This window comes from Corvus cornix, chromosome 2 (assembly GCF_000738735.6).
Source record: "Corvus cornix cornix isolate S_Up_H32 chromosome 2, ASM73873v5, whole genome shotgun sequence".
Taxonomy (NCBI): domain Eukaryota; kingdom Metazoa; phylum Chordata; class Aves; order Passeriformes; family Corvidae; genus Corvus; species Corvus cornix.
The window spans coordinates 130,919,443-130,936,018 of NC_046333.1; the positions used below are offsets into that span (position 1 = coordinate 130,919,443).

The window sequence follows — 16,576 nt, forward strand, 5'->3', positions numbered from 1 at the left end:
AATTAAACACAGCTTGTGCCTAGCATGTTGCAAGCCACCCTTTGGTGGATGTAAGCAGGTCCAGACAAGTTCACAGACAGTGTCCCAATTGTCTTTTATAGTACTATTTTCTGGTGCCCTGCTGGAGTTCCTGGTAACCAGAAAGCTTAATAAAAAGCTATAGTATAGTTCTAGAAAATGTAGATCTAAGAGAAAAATGTCACTAATGAAAATACTGAAGAAACATGATACTAAGATTAATAAATGTCATTAGTCAGGTTGTCAGCTCTGTCTAAGTAGTGTTGTAATGACCATTGGAAAAAAATTAATAGAATATTTCTGAAGACATTGCAGGAACTAGTAAATAGAACATTTAAGAGGTTATGTTTTCTCCTTTGTGTGCATACAGTCAGGGAAGAATATACCACATAGGAAAATTAGTTTGCCTAACACATTTCACATCATGGCTATCCCTGGCATACTTTCCATAGTTAGTTTAAAATTGTGTTCTGTGGACTTACAGGACTTTCTTTGATTTTATGCCAATATTTGCTTAAGCAAATTGAAGAGCTTGTACTATATTAGGGTAGAAAGAGCAATAAATTGCAAAAATGCAGTGAATGTTAAAGCTACATTTTTAAGCAGAAATCTGAAGAAATTGCTCTTATGGCTGATAACTTTAACAGATTTTAAGGAAAACACATGATCACATAACACAGTAAGTGAAAGCTTGTGATAGAGGATACAGGTTCAAGTATTTGCCACACCTGAAGAGATTTCAAAGTATTTTTTACCTGGTTCCCTGAATCACAGTTCATTAGTGTTCAAAACAAAAGCTTTGATTCCTAGAAAAAGCTTACCAAATATTGTGTTCAAATATGAGAACTTAGATGCTAAAATCTCCCTTTAAAAAAGTGCCTGCAGCTCCAGAGTTGACTTCAGGATAGAATTTGGTCCATTATAGTTCTTTTAGCCTATTTTCTTGTTAACAAATTTGTGTTGCTTTTGTTTATTTCTACATGCGTGGAGAAAGCCATTGCAGAAGTTCTGTTTTTAGAGCCATGAGGCACACAATACAGAGCAGAACTAAATCCTGACCTCTAGTTTTGCTGCACTGCAAATATGGGTTTAGATGAAAGTTTTACAGTATCTGGGAATCTCTTGAAATGCAAAAAAGGAGATGCATGATCAATTATTATGGACAGGATATACTACTTTATAAAGTATAACAATCAAAATAATTTGAAATCGATTTAGTGGCATGTATTCTGTCTCTGGTTTATACTTCCAGAAATATACTGTGTATTTATACTAGTTAATCTGAAGATATGTATGCTACTTAGATCACATTGAAGTCAGGTGAATATTGTAGAAAAATATTTAGAAATGCGAATTTAAACAAAAGAAGGAGCTCAGTGAGGTACAGAACTAATGAAGTCTCATATTCCATTGCCTCGTTACTTTTAGGTGGAACCTTGGATATTTGACTGAAGCTGTTGTCTCAATTAGATGGAATTCTCAGATCTTTTAATGATTTCCCTTAATATGGGGATACCCAATTACATTTATTGAAAGGCTATTAATGGAAAATAGGCCTCATCACAGATACTTATTATATAGTTGTACAAAATTTTGTAAGAAAATACGTGTTGGGAACAGACAACAGTAGGAAAAGAGGACATAATGAAATCTCTTCAATTTTGCTCCTCTCAATAAACTTTCCAGTGACGTGAGAATTAGGTAATATTGTCACCAGGTGGGGTAAAACCAAATACAGCCCTTGAAGAGTAAATAGCATATAACAAATAGCAAAAGAAAGAACTGAAGTGAATCATTTGAGAACATCTAAACAGCTGAAATATGTTCACTGACACTGTTATTTGAACAATTGTGAAAAACGACCAGATGAATTGAAGTCAAAGTTTCTCCATAATAATTCAGAAAGAGAACAAAAGGCTTAAACTACTAAATAAAACATTTGCTATGAAAATCCTGTCCAGCTCTAGTTCATATATTGTAAAAGGATGTTAGCTTAAGATATGCTTTATTACCAAACTCAGATAAGAATACAGGGAAATGCTGCCTGAGGACTGCATTGAAGGGGCTGTGGACTAAGAGATCTAAGAGTGGTCAATAGGTGAAATGAAGGTATTTTTACAACTTTACGACTCTAATAAGCAAAGGATGTAACCACTGGAACTTGGGGGAGGAGGCAGACAGAAAAATCAACATAAGACAGAGTGCAAAAAGATAAAACATCTTTTGGCAAGCTTATTTTGACTTTTTAAACTGGAACAATGGACTACTATAGACAGTCCCTCCTTTCCACCACTATGCAATGACTTCCACCCCATTTTCCATTGGTAGCCCTCTGTGTCAGTAGACACAGATCAGCTCTGGGTTTTAAGTGGCCCTGGCACATTATGAGATCCCACCTGATTCAGGTCTGTGAGTTTCCTCAGAGCATACCCCTGCTTCTGCAGAGTGCTGTGCTATTCCTCCTGTCACAGACATATGCATGTGGCTTTACTGTGATTACGTCCTCAAGGTTATGTTGACCTTAACTAGTGAGTCAAGTGGATAATATCCTTGTGGGAGGGGAGGACTAAGTGAGGCTGGATAACATAAGTCCTCTCTCAAGTTCCCTGTGAGACCACAAAGAAGAATGCTCTCCCACGCACAAAAATAAGAATGTGCATTTGGAGGGAGTGTTCATTTCTGATGGAAGACTTGCAGGGCATTAGAGTCACTGTAGCTTGCATCCAAGCCCAAGTCAATGAATTACAGTGCATTCTCTGCTAAGCAGGACTTCATGCCTTCCAGTTATTTCACATGCAGCAATTGTACAAACTACAGGATGTAACTGGGAAGGGATTGTAGGATTGTGCTGAAAGTTGCAGTCCTTTGAAAAGGAAGCTTTATTAATTTTTAGTCATATAGATGTCATACACCTTTGCAAATCTTAGACATGTTCTGTGGAGCAGTCTGTTGACAGTGCTAGGAGTCCCATATGCTTAGGTAGGTTGCTAATCTTACCTAAGGGAAGACAGTTGTTCACATGTAACAGCTGGCAGAAATCACTATCAGCAATGAGACAGGTACATCTTTATTGGATGGGAGCCCTGAGAAGAAGAAGGAGAAGGGTCTCCACTAAACAAGAATCTTTGAGGATTTATTTTATAAATTCCTCCCCAGTTCTCCTCCAGTTTCTTGTTTAATTCAGGGGTTCCTGGGTTCCCTTTAATGCTGGATGGTGACTTCAACACACAGGGTTTAATGCAGAGCAGGATAGTTAGTGGAGAAGATTTTTTTGCTCAAAGGGAGATTTGTATCTTTATTTTCACTTGATTTTTGTGGATAACTTGAGCATTAGCTTCTCCAGTTCCTCTTCATACTGTCCAGATTATCCATGCTTACTTATCGTACTTTTGCAGCTACTGGTTACTTTCAGCCACTGAAGGCTGAAAAAGACACAGATGAGCACAGATGCACAGAATGATGTATTCTGTTTGCTTTCAGATTCCAGATTACATCTTCTCCCTGACCCAGCATCTAAGGCTCTTATAGAAATTGACTTCAGGGTACTGAGGACCAGGCAAATTTGAGGAGGCAACAGGTTGGTTAAATGAAAGAAAAAGCCTGCAAAACATGCTAAACCTCAAAACAGTCCTCCCAAAAATCCAAAGCAAAGCACAAATTCAGTAACACTGGAACTGCACTGTGACCTTTCACAGGTGGGAGTTGAGGAATTAAGGAAACCTTAGAAAACTGAGGTCATGTCTGCTCAGCCTAGACATTAAAGATCCCATGGTGCTTTACATACTAGGGGAGCATTTACCCTCATGTCCTGACCAAAACATAACCTTTTCCCCAGAGCAAAGGAGCATCCACACTCTGATTAGAGTCTCTTCTTCATCCTGGAAGTGTCTGCATTTTGATGATGCAGTTTGTGCCTTTGTGTAAACACACACACACAAGTGTATACAGCAGGACTTGGGTATTGAAGGGGGCTTTGCACACAGAAGCAAATTACCCATGTTTGTACAGAGTGTGAAAGGCTTATGGCCGAGCCTTGGGAAAGCATGTTCCCGTGGAAAGGAAAGTATTTTGGGATCCTTTAAAAGATCATTTTCATTATTAATTATTAGTTTAGAGGGATGGCCAGCAGTGCAAGCAACAACATGTAACAGCTGTTGGGCTTGACTGGGCAAACATTCTTCTTTTACACGTGGGGACAGTCTTTTTGACCTCATCAGAACTGTTAGGAGTATTGGTATTTACCAATATTAAATTCAATTTGGGAAAATCACTTAGGTGAGAAAAATAAATTGCAAGTATACAGTTAAACGTGCAAGATTATTTGCAGAGCATAGCTTTGATTTATAATTAGTGTTTGCCAAGTTCTGTGCTAATGGGTCAGAATTTGTCTCTCCTATTTCTTAATTTGAAAAAAATCCCAATGAAATTTTATTTCATCTTTTAAAGCACTTTGACTCTAGGGATCAAAATAACTCGGACTTCTGCGCTAAGTTATACCAGAGAATAATTCTTGTTGTACTGTAGCATAGACTTTGAATAGTTGCTGTTTCAATGCAAAAATAAAAACCATTCGCTTAATGTGTAATTAATAGTTTGGCATTTCCCTAAGGCTTTGCCCAGGACCCTTTCTGTTTCTGTTTTGTATTACTGAACTCCCCTGCTAAATATTTCCAGATCATATAGATTTAGATAAGACATGTTCCAGAACTTATAACATTTTTTATTTTGACTTTTACAGTCTTTATTAGTGTAATGAAAATAATACTTTGACAAGTCCCCAAATAAATGGTAATATTCACCCCTGGATAGCTAAGTGAAACGTTCAGTGCCATGGGTTATTTGACTGTGTTTACATTGCAGACATAAAAAATATGATAAAAATTTTAGTGCAGATCCGTTAAAAGCTCGTGACCCTCTCCTTTCACCAAGGTGTTGATCCTGTAGTTTGAGGAACACTGGAGGACATTGGCTGACATGAGAAATGCCACAGAGCTCTCCTGGGAGTACAAGGAGACTACAGGATTGGGACCTAACCTTGTAAGTGCTTTGTGGCATTCACTGGGACCGCTCTTACCTGCTTCTATGCATAATACAAAGGTGTATGAAGAATAATTTGGTGAAAAATATGTGACTCAGAAATGGAATAGCTGTGAAAATATCAGAAATTGACAGATGTCAAAAACCCAATTATGATAAATTGATATGAACTTCTGCACTCCTAGAGATAAAGAATTTTACCTGTGTTCACCAATATGTATGAAGTTATTGAAGCCACTTTTATAGTTAGTATGGTATGAGTGAGAACTACTTCTGACAAGCATAAAAAACCCCATTTCTGTGTAACAGATTGTGTGCTTAAGGCGTGTAAAACCTTAAAGGTGACATTTGTCTTCTTTGTAAAACTTTTAACACACTTTTGACACTATTCAAAAATTAAGGAGCCCTTGGAATCTAGGCTGGATTTTAGGATGTGTGTGCATACAAAAAGAAGAGCTTTGTAGAGCTCTTTGGCCAAAATGAGTGCTTTTTCTCCTTTACATGGCAACTTATGGTTCCCTAGCTGTATCTTCATACCACAGTTCTTTTCTTGGTGGATGTGAGTCAGGTGGACTTTACCTCCACACCATTTTGTGACCCACACAGATTTTCAAGTTGATTTTTAGAAAGAGAAACATCAGTTCAAAACCAAGAGCTGATGGGTCTCTGTTAGAGAATATTAAAAATGATGTTTCAACATCTCCCGAAACAAGTATTCCTCTTGCTAAATTAAAAGTTTAAACATAAAAAATAGTTTTTCCATTTTTTAATCCCAGCCATAAAATGTTTCCAAACATGAGTAAAACTCCTAAGTTTATGCCCCTTACCAAGTTCAGTTGTTCAATACATTTATTGCTTGTCTAAAAATTGTCTGAGTGGCACCAGGTTTGCTACATGAGCAAGGCTGAGAGGCATAAGGGTGTTTTCCTGACAGAAACACTTGAAATATCTTAAGTAACTTAAAATTCTTTTTCTCCTCTTGGTCCTTCCAGAATAGACCATTCCATTCAAATTTTCATTTCCTTGGAGCATGCTCACTTTTTCATTAACACATCCACAGAGTTGGCTGTGATTTTTTAATGCGAAGCTTCATAATCAGAAGAAATTCCTTCTTGCCAATCTTTTCCCAATATATGTTTTCATGTGTCCAAAAAGGTATTTATCTGACTGCACAAACACATGGAGAAATTTGAGATCAATTTGATATTAATTCTGTGTACACTTTATTGTTTTTTCAACATAGGGAAGAGTGATCAGTTTTTTGTTTCGTGTCATTGCATAGATATTGTCTGACACCCTCTGGGCATCTATGACTGGAAATGCCATGTTTTTACTCTTTCCTATATGAGTGTGAAATGTCATGTGCTGGTCCACACATTACCTCAACCCTTTGAAAATAGATTATTTTTATAACAGCTCTACAGAGCTCTGTCTCTTTGCAAAAGCCATGAACCTTTCTAATTAATTGGACCTGAATGTAATGAATCTGAAAAGAAATTATCTAACTCTCAACTCTACTGTTCACCAGTGTGTATGCAGAACACACAAAATTTATTATCTCTTTCTTTTTCACCACAGCTACTGTTATATGATGAATCAGTGGTGACACATGAAATATGTTTCTTCATGATTAAGGAGCTAAGTGTTAGTAGTATTTATGTGTATGAAAAAACCAGCAATATTTTAAATTGCTGAATGTCCCCTTTGAAATGAAAAGAAGATTAAATCTCTCTGATTTAGTGCGATTAAAATAATAAATGTAAAATGAAAGTATGATTAAAAACCTAATGCATGGCCCACTGGTAGAGTTAATACATAACCAAGTCTCCTCCCAAACACAGTTTCAACATTCTTATTGGCATTTGAAAACCACTATTGGCATCATTGTGCAAATTATGCTTTCCTTGTTTATTCTGGTATCTGAGTTCCTCTAGGGATTATAATGGGAATTTGGGACTCTGCTGTGGCTAAGTGCAACAGGAATAGGGGACTGGCAAGGGGGTAGAAAAGTAAAAGAAGGGCAGAGTAAGAGCAGTAAGACAGAGCTGGGAGGGAAAAAATGGCAGATATTGAATCCCTATTGAGCAAGTAAGGGAATTTCTTTCCAAGCAATCAAGCTACCATTCTATGTTGTTTTCCAAAACTCTTACTCTAACTGCTGTTACCTCTACCTTGTTGAAATGCATATATCTCATTACTTCAGTGAGAATATGATAAGCACTAAATAGAGATGGAAATCCCACTTTTTGCATGTTTTGAAGGCTGTGTATTCAATTTACACTGGTCATGGGCACAAAGTTGTAGCACAATCTTTTTATCTTAAAAAAAGGAGAAAAACTCTCAAAACATCAATGCAATTCTTTATCTCTGAGATAGTTTTGAATTTTCAAGACCCTTGTCCCAGTTTCTAGGTCCTGCATAGTTTTGTGTCCTGGTTGGAAATACTTGTATCTGAACTAGGGCCTGTGAGATGCTGCAGGTTCTGCTTCCCTTAGGTTTTATGACTTCAGGGTAAGCAGCATTTAAGTGTGTGGGCAACCTACCCCAGCTGTGCTGATGACAAGCAGGTTCTGCCTGCTTAGGTTTATCTATGTAGAAACCTCCAGATGCAGCATGCTGCTGATGCAAGAAGGACTTGGAAATTGTTCATAACTTGCCAGAGTTACACTGAAAGAAGGTCTTGATTGTTCATTTTGGTGAGGAGCAGGAAGATCACAGATGGCCAAAAAAAGTCTTCTTATCTGTAAAACAAATAAGTCATTCAGTCAAGTTCTGTGAGAAGGACAAAGGGAAAGGCAAGATGGAACAAGCCCACACTTCCTTGGATCTGATAACAGCACAACCTGAGGTAACTGCTGTTAAAGGCTAACAGAGGAAGTATGACCTAGGGTTTGTCCAGCTGCAGGTTTCCTTGGGGTCTAGACTTCTGTTTTCAACAGCCTTTTCACCAGTCTTGTCCTAAGCCCACTGACTCTTCCTCTGAAGAATAGCTGAGAATAGGGGAGCATAGAGCCATGTTAGAAGTCAAGAAATCAGAATCCTTTCTGTTTAGAATCATAGAACCATTTAGGTTGGAAAAGACCTCTAAGATCATTGAGTCCAACCATTAATCCACCACTGCCATGTTCACCATTAAACCATGTCCCCAAGTGTTTCTGTCTTTTGCATTTATTCATGTTGCAGGTGTGTTCAAGGGAATGGCAACACTTTGTTGCCACTACACTACACTGCAGATGAGTTGGAAAGGGTCTTTTCAAAGAGGGGACCCATGCGATGTTCAAACAACAGCCAACTGGACATGCTCTATAGGAATATTTCAGCAGAGAGATTAAAACACACCTGGAGGCAGCTATAACTTAAGAACATGTGTAGAATAATACAGATGAGCTAGTGGTCATCATGTTTACCTTTCTTATAGGCACTCCAGGCTTGCTTAAGGTATGCTGGCACTGCTAGGGCTTTTGAGAAGCCATCACATGTGGAAGTGGGCTTGAGGCAGAACACATCACAATAAAATCTGAAAACAATCGAACAACCAGATGTATGGTTTACCCTGACATCCTAAAAGTTGACTGAAATCTCTGAGTGAAAAAATAAAGTGAAGTCTGAGCATGGAAAATACCAGCAATCTGTCAGAGAATCATGTGAAAACCTTGAGGGGGATAAAACAGAACCTTTGCTGAATGCTTAACTACTGTTTACCAAGCAAAAATACAATGGCTTCTCTGCTGTGATCACAATTATGCTGTTATAAATCTACTGATTTCTTCTGCTACCTTGGATTTACAACATTGTAACCAGCCTTACAATCTTGTCGGGTCTGCTGCTGCCAAAGAATTGTATTTTATCACTCAGGCACACCCAGGAGATTTCTCTTTATGTTGACACAGCAAGTGGTCTATCTTCCGAAAGAAAAGCATGGAGATTCTGCATGTCCAATTCCTGCTTCTTTTAGTGATTATTCTGTATTTAGTCAGGGTTAGGAACAAAAATTTAGTTCTAACTGGCTAATCTGATTGTGATCTGATTTGCAACCTTCTGTTTTGATTTTGAAGTTTTGATTTGACTGAGAAACCCATTGGATTCAATGTGCGGCTGATCTGTATCAAAGCTCAGTCACAAAGCTGTAGGAGTGGAAGGGGTCACAAAATGTCCCACCACCCATATTACACCAGGATTCCATGATATGACTGGTTTGTTCTTAATGATCTGCACTGTCTTCCCCAATAGATTTGAGCTTTGGTCCACTGCTCACTCTGACCTCCTAGACTGAAGTTCTCTCCCTCCTTTCCTACATTTCTCTGAAATCTTCTTTACTGTAAATTAATTTTTCATCCTTTTCTCCATGGCCACAGAGAACAGTTCATCGTATCTGTCTCCAACAGCCTTTTTTGTACTGGAAAACTGTTATCATGTGCCCCTTCAATCTCCTCTTTTCTAGATTAAATGGACGCAGTTCCTTCAGCTTTTTCCTCATAGGTCATGTTTCCTAAACCTCTTAACATTCTTAGTTGTTTCTTTTGTTCTTTTTCTTTCCATGTAAAAGAGAAGACAGTGATTCTGGGAAAATTATTTCCCCAGCATCTGGCCATAGTGGGTCCCTGCTGTGAGACAGTTCCTTACTTGCTGGAGAGTGTGTTATCCACCTTTGATAATGCTAGCCTGAAGGTCCCAGGCTAACATTACCTTGTTAGCTATTGTCAGTCTCTGTAGTCACTGTGTGGTGTGGAAAATGAAAGTAGGATGGTGAGGAAGTATTACTGATTAGGGGTAATGTGTGCTAATTTGAACTAAGAATTGATGTTTGCATTGCTAGAGGGAAAGTTTTCTCTGCAGTGGAGAAGAAATGTATTTTTTACCTCTGACTTTTTTTCCCTTGCCCCTCATGACAATGGTATTTCTGGAGGGAGAACTGGTCAGGCTTGTCTCAAGAGTCCAGACTGCCTCTTTTCTAGCCTAAACATACAGGAGTTTTATGTTCTACTGATTTTTGTACCTGAAGCTTGAACTACTCTTTCTTCTGTTGCTCATTTTAATGAAATGCACCAGAAAAATGCAAAGATGATGAAAAGCCTCTCAGAGTCCAGGATCAGCCCTGGGATCCCTTAGCCCATGACTAGTCAAAATAATGTGTGATGTTATACTAGAATTTTCACATTTCCTTTTTTTGGGGGTGGAAGACTGAAAAATGTCGTCAAATATCTCCAAATCCATTTTCATGTTTATTAAGCATCATCATCACTTATTGCCCTTAATTTGACACATAAAATTTGCCATCATTTCTGAGGCTGGCACTGCTGAGGAGCTATTGAGTCTCGTCTGCAGTATTTCTGTGACAAACACACAGCAATTACTCTGATGAGTAATATTTGCCTCAGTATTAAATGCTGATGGGAATACATATCCCAATGTATTCATCCTACAAATTTAGAGTTGCCTCTAAATTAGCCCAACTAACTTCTGCTGAAGTTAAACTCTGCTTACACTGGCCATGACAAAGAACTTCACCTCTGCTAGAGGACAGGGTTAAGCCTACTTCCAGCTGAAATGGCTTATGAAATGTTTTCACAAACGTGTGTGGATAGCAGCAGACTGTTTCAGAAGCACATTTACAAACTGCACTCTCCTTCAGGAGCTGGAGATCCTGTTCAGAGAAAGCTGAAAGAGCCACCTGTGCCGTAGTTTACACTGTCAAAGCACAAAGCAAGCACTAGCCAGCAGGGTGCAGCTACAAACCAGCCAAAGTTTGTTTCATGCTGTGTTAGCTGGGAATAAGGAAAGCAGAAGCACTGCCCTGCTGTGAGCCCCAGTGGTAGGATTTGCCAAGAGAAGGCTGTGGGACTGTCCAGGAGGAGCTGTGAAGGGACCAGTAAAGAAATACAGACATTTTTGCAAAAGGTAGTCCAGTAATGGATGTCCTTGACCTTGATGGCATGATGCATCTCATTGCCTTCCATATATTAATGCAGGAGGGAATTCACTCAAGGTTCTGGAGATATTACAGAAAGCCACCCAAGAGAAGACCTTATGAATCCTTCTTCAATCCGGTACCTTTTAGACACATCTGCAGACTGACTGCCTGGGTCTCCATATTGATCCTGAATTGTCGTTTCTCCCTTTTATAGCCCAGAAGAAAGTCACAGGATTTCAAGATTTTTATTCCTTCAGACTAATTTGTATCTTCTGTTTTCTGTGTTTGAATGATAAATGAGGTCATGCCCATGTGATATTATTGGCAACAGGGTTTCCTAAAGACTGCAAAGATGCTTCTAACCTTCTGCCATTATGAGATTATTTTGCCAACTTCCTAGACATTCAGAGGATGTTTACTTTCCCATTTTATATTTTTGCAGAGTGGAGATACGCATCATCAGACAGTAGTCAAACATGTCTAATTAAATAACCCCATCCATATTCACATACAAGAGTGGCCAGTTCGGGAGCTGCTAGCAGTTGTGCCACAAGCTGAAAGCCCATGCCATTAATTTCAATACATGAAAGTGCAGCTTGCTAAAAAATACTTTTCTTTCCTTCACTGGTAGAATTAGAACTTTCCTGGTGCCTAGTTTGGCAACAGAAAGGATGGCTTTATGAATGAATGTGTAAAGTAAAAGAAATAGTTGCTGATGATCAGAAGGCAATTCAGCTTTCTGCCATGAAGAACAACTTCCAGAATCAAGAAAAATGTGAAGTCTGTGTTCTTTACTGTTCAGCAGTGCAGGATGCTATGGTCGATCAGTTGTTAGCACAGACCTTCAACAAATCACGTAACTCTTTCAACCTTTCTACTTTTCTGTGCAAATGAAAAAAGTAACTGTAAATCTTGCTGACAATTACTTGTATATCTATTGGCAGGCAGTCAACTTTGGCCTGAACAACATGGGAACAATATGTGCTGCACAGCCAATGCCCATTAATTGTCTCTTTAGTTTCTCCTGCAACTTGTAGAACACATTTCTCCCAGGTGATCTGCTTCTTTAAACATTAGTACAAGCTTGTCTGGCACAGAATGCCAGTAATTTATGAGTCAGATTCTGCTTTTCAGTAATATTTACAGTGTGCTCTGTTGTAGAGCACATTAGATACTCTAACTACAGATGAAAATATAGGAAAAGTGATTTTTTTTTTGGTTACCTTCAAGATACAATTAAAATTATTCTAATTTTTCTATTGACTGTTTCATCAGCTGACACAGACCCAAAGCCTGTTTTTTCACTCAGTCTACATATGTATGCTCATTAGTAAATGGCACAAGGATACAGTAAAAGGAGCTTCCAAATACTTTCCTCTCTGTGCACAGGACTGCTCTCTGGATTGCCATGTCATCTTGACTCCTTGATGTACTGCTGTACTGATTAATCACTGTTGTTTTTGTTACTGTAGCTTCTCCAAGACTTCTCCCTGGTTTCTGAGAAGGGTGCTGTGACAGTAGGCAGTAATAACTGCTTGGCTGTGATGGAGACTTTTCTAGTGGGAACTGCTGACCTTTGACTTTCTACTTCTGAACTAGTCTGTCAGTTCTGAATGCTTTATAACACTTATTTAATGAGCAATCTCTTCTCACCTCTTCCAAAGACTTAATAGCAGAAGCTGTAGTGAGATCTCCTATCATCATCTCTTTTTGTTCGAGGCATTACTGAACATGCACCAATGTTTTATGTAATGTTGTTACAGTTAAATCCAAGTAGCACACAAAAGCAAATGAGGAGGAACAACTACTGCCTTGAGTTCTACCTCTTTAACACTTTTCATTCAATTTTATTGTACAATTTAGTCACTGGAAATCCACTGAGGATTGGAATGTGTTAGACTATTCTAGTTAAATTTTAAATGAAGGTTCAAGCTATAGTTTAGGCATACTAAACAATATATACCTTACAATTTTAAGGATCACCTGCTATCTCAGGCTTACGGGTGTGGAGTTTGGAACCAGACATGCTTTCTGGCAATTTTCTAGTCTTAATGTCTGGATAATGCTGCGCCAGTTACTGTATTTGGCCTATAGCTACTTTAAGTGACTAAAAGTTTTCTTCTTACCTTCAAACTTGGGTCCAGCTCAAGTCTGTTTGAAGACCTGAGAACACTGGAAAGGATGGATGACTTGCTGTTGTGGTATGTAACCTATTCAGCTGTAACAGGAGACCCCTGGCAGCTTTTGTGGGATCAGTTAGTGCTCACACTGTCCGGGAGAGTGAAGCAGGCTCCTGCTGGTAACCTAGCATTAGGCTTACTCCTCTGTGTGTGTGTGGTGGATTTATCTCCCACTAGACTGTGCACCTTTTTCACGAGACCTGAGAGATGGTGTAATAGGAAATCCAGCACTACAGTGTGTTGGAGAGCCTGCTGACCCACACTGCCCTGTCTGTCCCCTCAGTGCTGGACAAACCAGGAGGGCTTTTCAGGTGCACAAGGAGCTATGAAGACCTCAGAAATGTTAGCTAGTGTGCTGGAGATGTGTCTGCAGCAGCCAGCCTGCCTAAAGGTGCTGCATGGGAGCGGTGCTTGGGGCTGTATACAGCTTCAGGCTGGCTCTGCAGGGAAGTTCTGCCTGAAGCATGGCTCTGGGCCTGGGCAGTGCTTGTTATGCCAGTGGCAACCAGTTCTTCACCTGGACCAGTAAATAAGAGCGAATGGGCGCAACATTTACCCTCTGGGGAGCAGCATTTTTGCTAGTGAAATATTTAGCCCAGAATGTGATGGTGCTTCTCAGTCTTGAATATGAGGCTGGACAGAGAAGATACAACTGGATTACAAGGACACTCACAGACCTGGGAGGATTCTCCTTTCACCTTGGCAGGTTTAGTTGAGCAGATATAATTTTGTTGCAATGCCCAGGCTTGGAGTGCTGTTCTGGAGAGCAGCACTGACAGAGCTGGGCTCCTCTGCCCCTCTCTGAGGATGGCTGGAGTCCTCCACAGAGGTTTCTGGGCATGTTCATTAATACAGTCTGTCTGAACTAAGGTATCGTAATGAGAAAAGAAAAACACTTATCATTTGTCTGTGGACAAATGTCAGGATTCCCAAATGCTTTTATTTTGTATTTTTATTCAGCAACACTCAAGACACCAGTGTCTATTCCTGCAGAAAAATCTTTCCTGCAATATCTGAAAGACTCACTTATAGGAAGTCCCACCTTGTCAGGTCTGGCAGAACTTTTCCAGCCCTCCTCCTTGTCCTGCCTGGGCCGAAGGTGTTGTTGGACAACCTGCATTTTTCCTCCTGGAGAATGGTGGGAGCATGCTGTCTCTGCTCTGCATCCCATGAAGCAAAGGCAGGGGGAAACTTGTCCATGGTCACAATAAAAAATTTCAGTATGAAGCTGTCCTGCTCAAATTGGCACATAAAAATATGTGGCTTTTCCAAAGGTGCCTAATTTTTTAGAGCTCCACAGACTCTCTTGGGGAATTCTTTGTGCTGAACATCTTTGGGTGTCAAAAATGAAACATGAGTGATCTGAGTGAATCTCTCAATGGCTGCTTACTCCTGATAGTCACATGTTTGTAACTGAGTTTATTCCTGGTGGTGGTGATGGGGATTAACCCCATTCCCATCTCCAAAATGGGGAAATACATTGTAAAAACAAATTTTCAGTGCTGATATTGGCTTAGAGGAAGACCAGAGCCAGTAAAAACAGTTTTTGCAGGCTTCAGATGAAATCTTTGATACGCAGTAGCTTTCCCAGATGTACAGGCACAAGGAGGATAGCTGGGCTCACATATTTTCTCACACATATCTGCTAATGGAGAAATCCCATGTCCCACTGTAAATGTAAATACCCAGAAATGTTATATAAAGTTATGGCTTTCTCTAGAGAATTTTTGCTGCATAAATTTTTGGCAGCTCAGGATGGATGTAATCCTGCTCCTATGTGTTAAGTGGAAACAGGGCCTATTGCTGTCAGATTGCTACACTGAAGCCTTGAGCAATAAGGATATCTTATTAATGGACCCAGAAATACAGTTGCCATGAATTTTGAGACTTAGAATTTAAAATGTGTGTGAGTATCACCTTTGAATAAGGTACTGCCTCCTGCCTGTATTTTATAACACAAGACAGGATTATTGCTTCACCAGAATACATGAGAGGAGTTGCTGCAGCAGTGGCATGTGAGGTTTGGATATCACAGAATTGTTTTGGCGTTAGGTAGCTCATTTAAGTGATGCTGCATGACACCTTTTTCCAGTGATCTGAAACATAACAAAGGTATATTCTCTCTTGCTGTCTCTGGCCTGGCTGGGTTTATTTATTTGCCACTGCACATAAAAGCTTTGACGGATTTAGTGTTGGTGATATATTTAGTATTTTTGTGCTGTTGGAAATTTTCTCATTTAATCCTCTGGGCACTGATTTTCCTTATCTTTTGTTAAATTACTTTCCTAAACAAATATTTTACATGACCTTGATGTGATTTTAGGCAATATTTTATATAGCTCCATTCTAAAGTCTGACTCATGAATCCTTTGTATCTGTCTTCAGACATCTGTTGTCTGAAAGATGGCATTCTCAAGTTGTGTAAGGACCCCTGGATATATGCCTGTAAGTCTCACTTCCTAGGTTGGAGTTGGCACCTGTTTTTCGGACATCTCGGTACCCTTTCCCAGGGGGATGTCCAAGTCTGGGATCTTTCCAAATGGGAAAACTCATCACAAGCTAGATCAGCAGCTAAGATCCATGGAGGTGGCATGGAGGAACTGGATGTAGTTACTAGGCTGATTCCAGGTATAGGATCTTTAGAAACCCGTGTGAGCTATTTGCATGTGAGTGTCTGTTGGCAGTAGGATTTTGTCTATAAGTTTGAATTCCCTGGTTATCCAGAGAAGATTTTATTCAGCATGCTCTGCACTGACCCTGTGATGTCTGTGTACATCCCATGAACACAAAGCAAGTCAGTTTGTTGGATGGAACAAGACTGGGGTTGGAGTGTCAGGGGCAGAGCGATCCTTCAGTGCCTCTATCAGACATATCTAACAAGGATTGCTGTCACTAGTAAAAATACCCCTTAGAGATGACAAAGAGCACATGTGCACTTCGAAGGTTAAAAATATGTGTCTGTAATTGTGTCACTCCATGGTGCTCATAAACATTTTGGAGAACATAGCTAAAATTTATGATACGTGAAACACAGTGTTAAGGCATCATTGAGCCACCACTGTTTTAAAAATCTGGCATCCCCTTTACTTGTAAGACTAAACTGTTTTAAATTTATTTACACCCCATCGTTTCCTTAGGGACCTGTTTTCCATAAACTAATGAGGCACTGGTGCAAGAGCTCTGCTGTTATTCCTGGCAAAGACCATTTTGACTCAGAGGCATACCTCACTGGATTTTTTTTCTTCAGTAGCTCACTGCAAATAATAAATAGGAGAAAATACATCATGTTTTTGAGTATCAGAGACAAGTCGCAGGACTTGTGAAAGATTAAACAAAGCAATTACAAGTTGAAATCCATCTTATTGCACTTGTCCCCACAATTTTGCATGCCTTACTCTTCTCATCTATTTCAAAATTGTACATATGCTTT

The 16,576-nt window shown here is 39.4% G+C and overlaps 1 long non-coding RNA gene across 1 annotated transcript in view; it reads left to right on the forward strand.

Moving 5' to 3' along the window:
• Positions 1-16,576, forward strand: part of LOC109145300 — a 54,138-nt gene that overhangs the window by 11,456 nt on the left and 26,106 nt on the right. Inside the window, exons 2-3 of the long non-coding RNA XR_002046614.2 lie at positions 3,499-3,595; positions 4,948-5,055. This is a non-coding gene — a long non-coding RNA (uncharacterized LOC109145300). The remainder of the gene's footprint in view (positions 1-3,498; positions 3,596-4,947; positions 5,056-16,576) is intronic.